The sequence below is a fragment of the Aphidius gifuensis genome, linkage group LG3, assembly GCF_014905175.1.
Source record: "Aphidius gifuensis isolate YNYX2018 linkage group LG3, ASM1490517v1, whole genome shotgun sequence".
In the NCBI taxonomy this organism is placed as follows: Eukaryota; Metazoa; Arthropoda; class Insecta; order Hymenoptera; family Braconidae; genus Aphidius; species Aphidius gifuensis.
The window spans coordinates 7,262,110-7,278,467 of NC_057790.1; the positions used below are offsets into that span (position 1 = coordinate 7,262,110).

The window sequence follows — 16,358 nt, forward strand, 5'->3', positions numbered from 1 at the left end:
ATAGTAATTATCAAATTTTGATCACCTCTGTTTAAATCTAATTCAGATCGAATTTTTGTATTTGTTTCGTGGAACGATATGATGAAAAGTGTAAAGAAGCTGGTTATAATTGTCTGAAAATAGTTGAGCTCCAAAACAACTATAACCAGCTTTTGTACACTTTTCCTCATATCGTTGCATGAGACAAATACAAAAATTCGATCTGAATTAGATTTAAACTCAGAAGATCAAATGTTGGTATTTAGTATTTACTATGTGCAATCGACATGGAGAAAAGTGTAAGGAAGCTGGTTATAATTGTTTTGGAGCTCGACTGATGTCAGATAACGACCATATCACGATGAACATACCAGTTCTCGTCCGATCACTGAAGTCAAGCATCGTTGAGCGTGGTTAGTACTTGGATGGGTGACCGCTTGGGAACACCACGTGTCGTTATCTTTTTGACTTTTTTTTTATATTATGATCTATCAATTAGTAATTTTGAGAATCCTCTTTATATTATTACAATTTATTTTAACTGAATTGCTACACTGAAAATCTAGATCACTTGGGAGATAGATCATAAATAGAAATGTCTTTTTTTGAATATAAATCTTTGACATCTATACTATCGACATTCTTCTTAGCTAAAGCACTAGTTTATTGAAAAAATAAAACATCAGTCGATAAAATTAACCTTGAGTCATACTTTCTACTGGCAAGATCTACCAAGACTCAACTGCAGGATCAGCCTAAAAAAAAGTGTAAAAAGCTGCATATATAATTGCAGTAATACTTTAATGATCATGCATCGACTTTTGACATTAAAACTGTGCAATATACTTTATGAAAAAATCAATATCATCCACAATTTAATTCATTATCATTTAGACATTTATTTTTCTTTTTTATTGACCAAAGAACAACTAATTTCAATCTTCAATCAAAGTGTATAAATTGATGTTCGGATTGTTGATTTATACTTTCAAAATATTTCCATAATAAAATTGAAATAAGCAATACAAATAATTGCTCATAATTTTAATGTTAATTTTATTTTTTAATCAAAAAGTTTTAGATATATACAGAAAATACAAAAATTCGTTAGATTTACATTTTATTTTTTTGTTCACTATTCATAAATTATTCAAGCAACAATATACAATCCTTGAAAAAAATTTGTTTGAATTTTTGATTTCTGTCTGACACCATTTGTGTAAGAAATAATAATTTTAAATCCCAACAAAATAAAGTAAAAAGACTTTAAAAAATTTAAAATGTCTTGGTTTTTATTTTTTTTGTTCTGAATTTTATTCTCGGTATATAGTTATTAATCATTCAGTTAGTTCGTACATCCACAGATGAGAAGATTTTTGTACATTTTGTATTTTTTTTTCTTGTTTTGCCTTTAAGCAATGACTGTTGTCCAATGTAAATTTCGTACCAACAACTTGTCACCCATACAAAACACAACCTCGCATCTAAATTCAAATAAAATATTAATAATATTTATATGTAGAAAACTTTGAACTTTCCAAGATGTGTGTATAAAAAAATGAAAAAGTAATTTTATATTTTATAACTTTTACCTTGAATTTGTTGATTTTCAATTATGTATTTTGTATTATATTGTGGATTTTATATTACAGAGGGGATCTGTATGTACATCTAACAAATTTTACTAGTTTAATATCGTTGAACATTGTTAGCATCAACCACTTGCCTCTCTCAGCTTACCATCTCTCTTTCTCTCACAAGCCTTTTTCTCATTCTCCAATTTTTTTCTCTCTTTTACGTTTTCTCAATTACATTTTGTTCTTCATGTCTTTCTTGCACTCATTTAGTAATCTCTATCAACTTTTTCTCTCTTTTATTTTTGCGGTTCTGAATTTAATTAAATTTCACGGTTTCTCGCGATAAAGGGACAGAAAAGAGTCACGCGTGTACTTTTATCTGTGATGGTAAAATTAATTTTGTACTTTGTATAGTAGAAAAAATATATTTAATGAGTTTGGTTAATTAGATGAGTTTTGAAGTATAAATATATTTATAAAATAAAACAATTGTATTAAATATTATACACATTTCTTTCCAGACATTTTGTTGAGTTTTTATTTGAATCATTTTTATATAAAACAAATTTTTTTTTTTATACTGGAGGAAGATCACAGGTTTATTGTCCTTTATTGCAACATTGTGCATCATTATTTGATTGTGAATTATATATACGTCTTGGTGCTGATTACTTGACTGGCGAGTGCACGAACTAGGCTTCATTCTACACTAGCAACATGAGATTGACTCTGAGGTCTGTAAGGGAAGGTGAAGCCCTATCGTTACATAGATTTTCATTGTATACATATATATATATACCCTATTCTGTTTCTCATTATCTCAGAATCTTCTATATTATAACCATCAACTGAAGATTTAGAGTAATGATTAAAATATATTGTAAAAAGTTTTATAAATTAACCAACTTTTGGAAATTAATCCTGGTAACAAGAGTTCTATTTAATAAGACTATTTTATGATTATTCATTTGTAATTAGGACTACTAGATTGTAACATAGATCCATAACATAACTTTATGTCAATTCGAATCAAATTGAATTATTCGATGTTGAATTTGAAGCTCAAATTGACGTCAATAATGACAAATATAATTTGCTCCTATTGAGCTATTGAGCGACCATCGTTAATTTAGCTTTTATTTTTTTATTTTTATATATTTAAAAGTTATTAGCAAAAATATTTACTCTAATATATAAGTGTATTTTTTTTCTTTATTTTATTTTGATTTTCAGATGATCAGTCTTTTTGTACCATTTAAAAGTATTTTGTGTAGAAAATTTTCTATCCATTTAATCAAGAACTTCACATCTATTTAGGCACGTGGTTAATTAGGTTTCAGTGTTATCAAAAATTCTATCATTCACTTTTTAATTGGACCAAACATTTTTGTTTGAATTTTTTTTTGTCCTAAAATTTTCAGTCATTGAGGATTAAACTTTAAAGAATTCGTTTAGAAATGATGGTCCCACTTGTCTCGACATTTTTTTTTTAGTGAATCGAAACCCTCAAAGATAAGAGCTGATAATCATTCATAAATACTTATGAATGAATTATTATTAATGAATAATGAACAAAAATCGTGCTCAAGTTTACCTTGAGTCTTGATGAAAAAATTTTTCATTTGGTGGAGAAGTCTAGAGAAATATTTTGGTAAACTGACTAATTTTGAAGAAATTTCAGAAAGATGTATACAAGGTAACGTTTTTGTTGGTATCGGGCAAATATTTAATATATCATTCAGACATTAGAATAATTAATATAACATATCTATAACAAAAAAATATGTCTCGTAGACGCGTATATAATATATAAAAAAAAGTACAGTTTCCACTGCTTTAGGGATAACGTTTTTTTCATTTATCGTGTAGACACTCACAACATCAGTGTCACACTTTGTTTGTGTTGGTGTCTGACATGGCCCGGAAAGCCTTATTCTTCTTTCATAAGCACGCTCTCACAAGTGAAAATCGACTTTAATTACCCTTCGTTTCATCAAACCCATACTTTGTCTTTGACAATGTGAAGCTCTTTTATATTATCAATATGAGAAAATAATTAAAAATTATAAAAAAAAAAACCTTTGTAATAACAATTATTATAAAATTTAACTTCTAAATTATATACTTGATAATTATTTTTTAACTTAATGTAATTTATAAATTGATATTTCTTTAATATCATATAATAATTGCAATTGAATTACCAAGTATGCATTTAGTATAAACAAGGAGTGGCCACAAGTAACATTTAATGGATTTTCTTGCTGTCATTTCTCTAACGTAATCGTTCGGAGAGACAACTCCGTCAGATGAGTTCCATAATACAAAACACTGTATGCAATTTTAAGCAACCCTTTTATATATTGTTTCCTCTCTTATTCTGTCTACTCATTGCTGTATATATTGCTTTCTTTATTTTTTCTCTATTCATCTCACTTTTGTATATTCATTTTGTTACTTGGGTTACTTGGTATATATATATACTGATAATACGAAGAGAAGAAAAAGGACACCAATCTACACATTTATATATTAAATATATATACATACAAACAACACACATATATATACACTTTAACGCACGCATAGACTCAGGTTCAATTACCTTCTTGCTACACCGGCTGGTGCGCTTGTATTGTGTTGAAGAGAAGGGGTTGCATGATAGTTAATTACATCCCCGAGACCACCCTCTCCTGCTCATCTACTTGCTTGGCCTGTGTGTACTCTTTCTCTTTTCTCCTCTCCTCACCGCATCACTCACTCTTTTACTGTACTGCTTTCTTTGCGCCTCCTCTACCATATCTACTTCTCATACCCCTTTACTCAATTCCCTCCAAACGTCTCTTCACTTCCCGCCGTCGCTAATTACTATTTTTAAAACATTAAAAGTAAAGTTTGTTAAACGAGTGGGAGTTAATTATCAAGCTACCCGGGGTAGGTAATTGGAGCGAACGACAAACAAAGGCTCTCGTATACTGACTTTACCCCCCAACCCTTACCTGCTTTCTCTCTCTCACTCTCTCTCTCTTTTTCTCTCACTTTTTTTTCTCTTGATTTCTCGTGCATCTCGTGCCCCCTTGTATAATTTTTTTTTTTTTTTTTTTCTATTATTATTCTTTAACAGTTTTACTCAACTGTATACATTTATTTTGAATCTATATAACTCATTATATTTATCTTTAAAATTCAAAATAAACTTGTTCAAGTTGTTTGTATTATATATAGATATTTTTAATATTCTTAAAGATATTGTTTTTAATATTTAACTTGATACAATATGATTGAATATAGATTGCTGAAAATCTGCCTTATGTTTTTTTTTTCTATAGTCGTAAAACGATATATTATTAAAGTTTTATTGTGGCAACTTACATTTACAAATGTTTTTTTTTGCAAAATTAATGTTTTTTGCAAGATTAACGTGTTTGAAAAAAATTATTAGATGCTGTAATAATATTAATTGTAGTTGTCTGATGTAAGAACAAGAAAAATTACCTTCAATACTTTTTAATTTTGCAATAATAAAAATGATTAAATGTAATATTAACTCTTGAACTAGATCACCATATATGGAAAGAAGAAAAAAAAAAGTAATTCACCCCTTGTAATGCAAGTAGATATATTTTTTCAAATAGTAAAAAAGTATTTTATATCAAAATGATATCAGTTCATTTCATAATAATTATTTTATATGAATTGTTTTTTTTTTAACGTGCTATACTTCTTGTATGAAGAAGTTTTTAGCACAGCATCTCTCTTATATCACTGCGTATTTCCCAGCCGTCAATTCCTTACAACTTATTTTTGCGACAGTCATGCATGGATGTCGACTTTTGTAGTGCGTTCAATCTGTACCTGATTCCTATTATAGCCCAGGAAAACCATGAAAAACCTGGGCAGTACAGTCGGCTTGCGCCTACCACTCGATACATGGCGTCGGTGTAATAATTATTTTATATATATATACTTGAAAATTATCATTCTCTTTTTGAACTACACTGAGAGAAATTTTAACTAAAAATTAAAACCCATGTTGAATAGAAATTACTATACTGCTTTGTAATTTTTGTTTTATTTCTGGGATTGGCCGCGAGAGATGATATTCTACAATAAAATTATGTAAAATGTCACACAATGTCAAAAAACTGTTATGTTACTTTAAGTCTCTGTACATCGTTATCTATTGCAGATAGACATGGGGTTGAGTGGAGTTAATTATTGAGAATTCAATTCTAAACATTTTATAAAGAATTACTTTTTTCGATTAATCCCCTAGATAATGACTTATGAGTTAATTAAAATAAAGCACATACATGTTTTGTGGAAACGATAAAAAATATTATAAGTTCGAATAAAAAATACTGAACAATTTAATAAATATTCTAATATATATAATAAAATTTATCATGTACACATATAAAAGTTAGCATAGACTTAAATATTTTTTACTATATCGCTTTGTAAAAATTCTGGTTGTGGGGCGAAATAATACAAAGATGGCCGACTGATTGAACAAATGATTGAATTGTCATGTAATTTCAAGCATTTCTACAGCCTTATCTGTTGAAGCTAGGTATGGGGTTAAGCGAGGTTTATTGTTGGTAATTTATTTCTAAACAATTTATCAGAAATGAAATTTTTCTATTTATCAATTAGTTTTCGAGTTTTGAGCGTGTAAACAGAAAAGAAAAAATGTTGCCGGGAATTGATTGCCGTTCTCCGTGAATCTAGCACAAACTGCCGAACTTAGCACAAAAAATGTCCAACTTTTAAATAAAATTTATAATAAAATATAGTAAATTCTAAAACCGGTAGTGCGTAAATTCTCAATCTGCAAGAATTTACTTGTGAGTTTCGTGAATTTAGTCATTTTTTTTTTAAAGAAAAATTACAATAAAATTATGTAATTTTTATGGCTTAGTGTTGAATATAGTCAATGGCCAAATTTTTTACATAACTTTATTGTAAAAATTATTTATCAATATACGAATAATTCTTACAAATAATCGGAGGAACGCAGTTTTTACTATTCGCTTTGTAATTTTTTCTTATACGTTTGTAATTTTCAGTTAAAATTTCTCTCAGCCCGAGTAGAAATTCAGGTCAGGTTCGGATCAAGCCCTGATCAGGCTTGCCTGATTTCAAATCCAATCTGGATCCAGATACTGGATCCGAACCTGATCAGGATGTAACGCTTTTTCGTAAGGTTTGGATCCAGAATGGATCAGGATACCTGATCAGGCTGTAGTAAGGATACATGATCCATAATGGATCCAGATACTGGATCCGAACCTGATCAGGATGTAACGCTTTTTCGTAAGGTTCGGATCCAGAATGGATCAGGATAACTGATCAGGCTGTGGTAAAGATACATGATCCATAATGGATCCAGATTCCGGATCAAAACTGGATCAGGATACATGATTTATTCAAAAAAAAAAAAAAAATTAATAATTTCAAATTTATTTTTTTTTTTAATTTGAAATCTAACGCTTAACAGAATACAGATAAACTTTATTATTACAAACTGACCTAATTGATAATTTACCTAACTAATTATTGCTACGACCGGGGTTCGAACCCTTCGACACGGGATTACAACGCTAGTACTTGACACGCTCGGCCATTGAGGCATTCGATAATTCGTACTAACTTTTTGTCCTCATAGGTTCTACAAATTGCTTGTCATAGATAGCATCAGGCCATCTCTATTTTATCCTTATTAGATAGCCTGATCCATTCTGAACAGACTGGATCAAGAAAAAATTATTTGAAAAAAAAATAAATTCAATAATTTTTTCTTGATCAAGATTTGATCCAGAATGGATCAGGCTACTCTATTAAGGATAAAATACAGATAGCCTGATGCTATCTTGATCAGGCTATTCTATTTATTTTAATAGGGATAGCCTGATCCAGTCTGGATCAGGACTTGATCAAGATGAAATTATTTAAAAATTAAATAAATTTAATACTTTTATCTTGATCAAGTCCTGATCCGGACTGGATCAGGCTATCCCTATTAAGGAAAAGATGTAGGTGCCTGATCCAGGCTTGATCAGGATGTGATAGAGTTACTTGAATAGGGATAGCCTTACGATATCCTGATCAGGCCTGGATCAGTGTTCAGGCTATCCTGAACAAGTTTCTACTCGGGAGTGTATATAGATTTGATCTATGACTATAGTCATATATTTAATAATAATATAATTTTCAAGTGGTTCGGTCTCATTTACCACGTGTCTTTTGGTTTTCTTTGCTATTTTCAGTACCATTTGTCAAAGCCAGTTTAAGAAGACAACTTCATACCGCCCTCTGATGAATGCATATGTCCTCCACGGGCCATAAGCATCAGCTTTTCGCCAGATATGTCTTATGAATAAAACTATTTTTGTTCAAGAAATTCACGCTCAATATCTCTCAACGCAGGCATTTCGCTCTCTGCAATTTTACGATTGATTCTATTTTTTTTTTCAGCTTTATTTATTCAGTGTTTGTTATTTTTTTTTTTTTGTTTTGTTTGTCGTTGGGATTATTTTGGGTTTTTATTTGATTGGGAATGAGAAGGCGTTGTAGACTGTTTCCTAAAAACATTGCCAGAAGACAAAGAGAGACACTGATATATTAACTGGGACTTTCCTCTTCCGTGTCATGGTATTTAGTTAATAGCTGTCAACGTAAAAATCTTTTTTATTTCCATGTTTTTTTTTTTTTTTTTTTCATCTGTAAATTCTTTTTACTTCAGCACTTTGTAAAGTGAATATTTTTGTTTTTATCCTCTTTCTTTCAGGCTTTTTTAATAATTTATTATAGTCATGTGTGGAAAGATATTTGACTGGTAATATTCATTTGTTATTTATTTGATTATTTGTCGATTATGCATCATCATTTGTTGATAACATTCAAATTTAAATATAAAAATGGCCATTAAATGTATTAAACGACAAGTATCCTCATGATTTTATATTTCATTTAATGAAAAAATTTAATTTAACATTTTTTGTATTTTATATTTTCAATTTAATTAAAATTTCCTTCTTTTTTTTTTTATAATAAGTGAATCATCAATTTAAAAAATATTTATTGAAGTTAAAAATGGCAATGACTCGATAGCAGTTTATAAAGTATTTAACTTTGGAAAAAAAAAATTCAATATGAGAATTAAAAATAGATATAAAAGTGTAGGATGTCAGATTACAGAAATTAACAGAAAAAAAAAACGAAAAAAGTTCGATAAAATTTAATCAATTCAATACAGTTAAATAGCGACATAATTTACAAGATAGAAAATTAATTATCACTGAATTTTTAAGAGCCTTTTAAATTTTTATTTATTTTTTTTTACATCACGATTAATCAGTTAACTATATACATATATAATTTTACTTATTACAAATAAGTATATGGTCAATTTAAATTTCCATATATTTAATACGAATTTATAGTAAACTTATGTGAACTGTAAAATGCTGAAGATGGAGAAATGATTGAGAATAAAATTGTGAGAGACAAGAAGCACGAATCATTCACGCAACAAACTGCACTTTACTTTGGCACAAATTAATTGGCAATATCCGAGATCGTTGGAGGGAGCCAGGTTAAGTGGCTTTTTATTTTCATTGAACGCCCACGTGGGACTAAAATTATGTGACAAGTAAAAACCAGTATCGGTGAAAGCCACACAAAAAAAAAAAAAAAACTAAAATAAAAAGAAAAAAACAACGACAAACAAAAAAAAAAAAACAATTACAGTGAAAGTCTTTTCATTTTCAAATCTATTTAATTTGATTTGTTTTTTTTTTTTCAATTTTATAATTATTTTAACTTGAAAGAATCAAATTAAATGCACTCAATAAAAAAAAAAATTAACTTAATAGATAAAATAATGATAATAAGAAAAAAAAAACGTTTTGAGATTAGTACACGGTGAGTCTCTCGGATGTGTTTACGTTTAATTACGTTAAGAGTCTCCATTAGGCTGGACCGTTGCCAATTGTGCTCTTGCACTGATGGGACCTGGTTTTGCTATTAAATATATATATATACATATATATATATGTAGACCTCGGGTGCACTTACTTCCCATCATCCCTCTACCACTTTTCATCCCCGTACACATATTACTTTATTCTCTCATCAACTTTGTACATTACTTTGTATATTTTATTGAAAATTATCAATACCTTAATGTATATAATAGCCTAAAACTTTTACTCTATTTAATTTTAATTTTTAATATTAAATAATTTGTCGGATTGTTGATGGATAATAAAATAAAATACTGATTGAAAATACCGAGCAAATAAAACACTTAAAAAAATTAAAACTAGACTAAAAATTTGTCGAAAATTTTTTCCATGTGGAAAGTGACCAACAAGTTTTTCAAATTTAAAATAATATAAAATGAAACAATTTATACTTTTCATTATTAATAATTATAAAATTAAAAGCTCAACTTCAAGCTTATATTTTTATCAGGTAAATCAGTATTTGAAATGTCACTATAAATAAAGCGTCAAGACGAAATAAAAATAAAAATAAAACCAAGAAAATGCAAGGAAAAAAAAAAAAAGAAAACATGGTCACAAGGGGGTTAGTTTTCAACAGTGATTATTAAGTAGATGCTAAGACGTTCAACAAGTTGCGGATTTTTTCTTTAATCAGAAGCTTCGACATTGCGCTTACTTTGCTCTTTCCATTTTCACCCTCAAGCATTGGCCGCATACTCTAGCAAGATTTCTCAACCCTCAACCTCTCCCATTCCTCTTAACATTCATACAACCTCAGAAGGCGTCAACGAGTTCCCCTGAGATACTGTACTCATTTCACTTTTTATACCGGAAAATCAAAAAATCAACATCTATTTATTTCACACTTATTTTCATTTAAAAAAAATTTTTTTTTCTTCATTCTCTATACAGAGTATTCGAAGCAGCTTATTTATTTTTAATGTTTTTTTTTTTTCTGGTGCGAAATACACTTTTAAATCCATAAAGCAAATGGATTTTATGTGATATATATCTATCGACCGAAAACAAACATTTTTTATAGTGGGGTGTAGTAAACCACTCTTCCACAAGTACGTCAATTTTGTTTCATTTTTTTTTTGTTTCACGTTTTTGTTTGTTTCTTGAATCTTTCGTCCAACAAACTAAACTTAGCTTTGTTCATGTATTTGTGTCATGTATATATACATCATATTTATTTATATATATGTATATAAAAATATACAAATACATTCAAACAAAAATCACGTCTCTCTTGCACCTTTACGATTTTTTTTTTTTCTTTTCTTGCATCGTCTGTCCTATTCATTTTACTTATGTATTTGTAGTTGTATATATTTGCAAAATGCATATATATATATGTAAAATTGTAAATGTCTATATACTTAAATGTTTGTGTTTGTTTGGCCGCGTGATGTGCCTGCCAAAAACCCCGACGAAAAAGTAAAGTAAGCTTTTAGCAGAGTGGCTGATTTATCAATGTATTTATTCCGAGATATTGAATTTATTTAGCTAAGTAATGTCGGCTCAGCTTGCTAGGCACTTTATAGTCTTTTTTTTTCTTTTAGCTACTTTTCATTATAATGTTTTTTCTTCCCTTTTTTTTTTTTATTATGGAAAATTAAAAAGAAAAATACACATGTACATTTTAATTTTCTAAAACTTTTTATTTCATCATCGTTTTAATGTAAGGATAGATTATAGAAGATTTCTTTATTTTTAACCGTCAAATCATATATGTATATGTATGAGACAATATTAAAATTTGACATGAATAAAATAATGATATAAAAAAAAAAAAAAATAATAGTGTTAGTTATAAAAAAAAAGAACTACAGTGAAAGATTTAAAAAAAAATGATTCAGGGCAAGTTCAATTTAAAATTTTTTATTTATCAGAGTATTTTATAACTAATTGAAAATGACTATTGTGATTGGAAGGCGCAATATATGAATCCAATCAAAATTCTTCCCCTAGGGTAATTCTTGTAAATTGCAATTCTTGTCTTTCACATATAAAACACATGAAAAATTGCCCAAGGTGACAGAAGTATTCAAATATAATAAGACGATTTAAAACCACTCTAACAAATATGATATATATTTTTTAAATGTAGAAATATATAAATAAGGAATAAAAAAAATTCATTCCTTCATTTGATATTAAAATTACTTGAAATTTCAAATAAAAAAAATCTACAATTTTATGTATATAAAAACTTTTTTAATAATAAATTTGGTATTTCAATATTTATGTAATAATAAAATTCTCGATATTAGTTAATAAGTTAATGAGTTTATACAAAAAAAAATAATAAAATATTATAGAATAACTTTCAAAAGAGCATTGAAAAAATAAAGTATGACGTAGGAGATAATTTTTCATAATTATCTATTCAAAAGGTTTCTCTGAAAATAATTTTTTTTTGTTTAAATAGAATAAAATATTTATATTCATCATAGATAAAATAAAAAGTATAAATTTCCTCAATTTGATTGAAAATTTCTGTGAAAATAAATAAATATATTTTTGTATCCCCGAGGTAAAATTATTCTGAGAAAATTTTTTAATTGAAACATTTTTTTATGAAATTATGCAGATTTTTTTTCCTCAAGACCTCAATGTAGAATGATTTTATGTTGGCCTCCATGATTAGTCATGACCTCACAGAATCAGGATATCTTCAAACTCTTCATACCTTGGTTTTCCCAACCTCAATTTTTCTCTCTCAATTTCTCTTCAACCCTTTCCGGCTTTGCTGTTGATTCTCACTACTCTCATATACTGGTCACCCCCATCTCTCTGTTTAATACAGTCCATTAGAGTGCATTTAGATCGAGGGATAGTTAAAACACGGCTTTCAGGTACCAACACTGACACACACACACACAACTTGATGGTCTTCATATTATACATGTATATATATACATCATTTTATTTTATACTACCATTTCTCATCCAACTTTCTCCCTCTTTAACCCTTTTGAAAGCTCTACTATAACCTCATGTTCATGGAAAAGTATGCATGTTGTCCGAGAGCATCGATTTGCTACTCTGTAATGCAATGCACTACACCACTCTGATGTAAAACAAAATAAAAAATATCATAATAATAAATAAATAACAAAAATAATAAGTATAAAATATTACATCACATGCCAGTGGTTATATGTTATAACATGGTTCCATCACTTGAAATTTTCTTTTTTTTTTTCTATTCTATTTCCTTTTTTATTTTTAATAAATATATATATATATATATTTTATAAATCATAATTTACTACAGGGTAAAAAAATGTGAATATTCATTTTTTCTTGTCCAAACTAATTAACTACCTGTATATCATATGTACTTGAACCTGCTTTCAAATTAAACCTTTAGTTAATATATATTTTTTTTTTTTATTTTTACCTCTTTTTTGTTTTGTACTCAATTACATTATTATTATTTGAGTATGTATACATTTTTTTTTCCCTAGATTAAAAGCATTATAAAAAAAAATTTTTTTTATAAAAACAATGAGTTAATTATTGCATTATTATGATGTTTATTTTGTTGAATTTTTTTTGTTAAAAAATTTAATGAGATCTCGAGCAATTTTAATTGAAATTTTTTATTAAATATAAAATGATGTGTATTTAAAAAAAAATTTAGTTTTTATTAATTTTTTTTTCATTTTTAATTGAAATGAATAAATGAGATATTACAGTCTGAAATTGATTGCAGTGACAATGGTCTTTGGTATTAGTTAGCGTGCATAATTATGTACCAGTGCTTATTTGAGTTGGATCAATATTTAATTGAATGCCCGCTAAATGCCAACTTGCATAGTTACATCTCAAATTAAGCGGGTTTCTCTCTCTCGAATTTAAACTTTCTTTCAGCGATACAATACTAAAACTGAATTTAGTACATATTAATCAAGAGACAGAGAGAAAACTTAGTACTTCACACAGACACAAGTCAATTGAACGTCTTACATTGTCTTCAAACTAAACTATTTTCTTTATCTTCTTCTTTAAAAATTTCTTTTTTAATATAAATACTTAATTTAGGTCTTTTTATACATCCAAAATTATCTTCTTTTAAATTATAAAAATTAGAAACTAGATTTTTATGAAAAATTAAAATACACCCAAATAAACTGATTGCAGACTTATTATTTATAATAAATTTACTAATATTGACATTAACAATAAGAAATAACTCAAAACTAAATTAAAAAAAAACTTATTAAATTTAATTTTTTGACCTTTATAATTGCTCTAATTAATTGTCTCTTCTTTTGCAATTCTTTTGTTTTTATTCTTATAAAAGCAAAAAAAAAACTTAATAATAATAATAATAATAATAATAATAATAATAATTAAAATGATAATAAAATTAAACAAATAAATACAAATAATAATAATAATAATAATAATGATAATTGGTTGTATTTTACCCGATGGCTTTAATAAGACTGTATCATAAAAACAGTCAGAACAAATTGGAGTCTCGTAATGAGAAGTAGTCAAAGCTACGTGTGTTTATTTTTTTATTTTTTGTTTAATATCTTTTTATTTTTATTTTAGTCTATTGCAATATATATAAAATTATTTATAAAATTATTTTAGATATTTATTTTATATATTTTTTGTTTATAAACACTGAAGCAAATGGTTTTTATTTTTATTCGTCATCAACAGACAAATATATAGTAAATTTAAATCATTTCATCATGTATTCTCTCTGTTTTGTCCTTCATCAGTTTAAGTATTTGTTGATAAACATAGTGTATTTGTATAGTTGTATATATAAACACAATCAAACAACCACCATCATCATGAGTAGTTTTAGTTTTTTATATTTTAAAATATATTCTTTACACTTAAAAAGACCTTTTTTCGACTGTTTTTTTTTTTTTAGAAAAATCTTAGTTATATACATTTTTAGTGTATATACACAAACTGGAATATATAAAGTCATAAATATATTTTGAGGCACATATATGCATCTTGATATTCACCCTCTATGTACAGTTAGATATACCCCACATCTAGGAGGATTGTTAATTGCTCGTACAGCGCCAATTTGCATAAATCAATTCTAAATAAACCCAACCAACTATGAGTGCTTTTGGTACAAGAGTCGACTTAGTTTGTACTGTTGAGTGCAGAAAAATAAAACATGTATGTACTTTTACTTATTTTTCATCTTCTAGCAATTTTCAACTTTGCAATGTCACCATCTTGACAATCAGTTTCTTTCCCACGCTAGACAAAAAATATTAAGAAAAAAAAAAAAAATAATAATGCAATAGAAAATGAGAAAATTACAATAAATTGAATAAATAAAAAAAATTAAACTTGATGAAATTATTGATGCGAAAAAAAAGACAATCTTTGTTGATATTTTTTTATTTTTTACACTAAAAAACGCTTAGTCATTTAATAACTTTTTATATTTAATCATTAAGTGTATATGCATATGTATTATTTTTTTTTCATTTAGATATAAGGATAAAAAATAAATTAGCTGAAAACAATTTCATACATTGCAAATTAAATTTATTATTTTTTGTAACGAAAGAAATGAAAAAAAAAAATATGTGAATGCCATGGAGAGAATGTTTTTCATGTGTAAATTGAAATTAGAAAATTAAGACATTTTAAGAAGTAATAAGTTTAATGAAATTTTACGTAGGCGAAGCCTATAGTATTAAATTCATACACGTTTTTTTTAAAATGATCATATCTTGTAAAGTAATAAAGGTAGAAGGATCGTATTAGGACCAAATTATTCGTCTATGAAAATACTAAAACCAGGGACTTACTAAAAGTAATTTTAATTGTTAGTTAATTTATTATTAACAAAAAACGATCACCGTGTAATTTTCAAAGTCAAATAATAAGAAAACTAAGAACAAATCATGGATGCGATTTTTTGCCAGGATATTAAGAATGACGGAATTTATAATAATCGAGTTGAAAATTGTTTTTAATGTCGTTGGAAGATTGTTAATAAACAAAAAAACAAAATTGCTGTTTTTTTATGTTTTGCATAACTCTTTAAAATTTTAACTTACAAGCTTTGTTTATAGCTCAAATTAATTGTCTTTTCGATACCGAGCCACCCTCTCTTGATAAAATTTGCTCTGATCATTCGTTAATTAGATATCAGCAATTGTTTATAACAATCACTATCAGCCTTTATGTTACAGTCGAAAAATAGTAACGAAGGAGTGATTTTAGCGATTTTTATCAAGACAGGGTGGCTCTCAGGAATTTAATATCAAATTTTTTGAGCTTAATAAAACTTTATGTTAATTTGTTCAAAAGTTATCCGAAATATAAACAATTACCGATTTTTATTTTGAACATTTTTTCTTCAAAAAAGAGTTTAAAGCGCATGCGTAAAACTTTCTTTGCTGTGGTTACAATTTGCTTGATCGATAAAATAGTTATTTATATTACCATGTTATTAAAAAGAAAAAAAAAAACCTACCATGGACAAATTTTCATAAATAAAAGTAATAAACAAAATGGTTCTAAAAAAGATTTGTTCAGTTTAAAAAAAAGTAAATTGAACGATTTATTTTTTTTATATTTGTATTGATTTCTTTTTTGAACGAATCTAATAAAATTATTAATTACAAGTGGTATAACCTCAAATTTTTTTCATCTGTATTTTGATTTATGTACATAATTTGACAGGTGAAAAACAGCGCGAAAAAAACAAAAAATATTTAATCATATAATTTAAAATTATTAATAAAAAAAAAAAAACTAAAATGAATTTGGAATAATCAAGAGG

The 16,358-nt window shown here is 27.1% G+C and overlaps 1 non-coding gene across 1 annotated transcript; it reads left to right on the top strand.

The window, feature by feature from the left end:
* Window positions 1–322: 322 nt before the first annotated feature.
* LOC122853573 lies at window positions 323–441 on the top strand. Its single transcript, XR_006373912.1, has one exon. It is a non-coding gene; the product is annotated as a 5S ribosomal RNA (ribosomal RNA).
* Window positions 442–16,358: the final 15,917 nt, after the last annotated feature.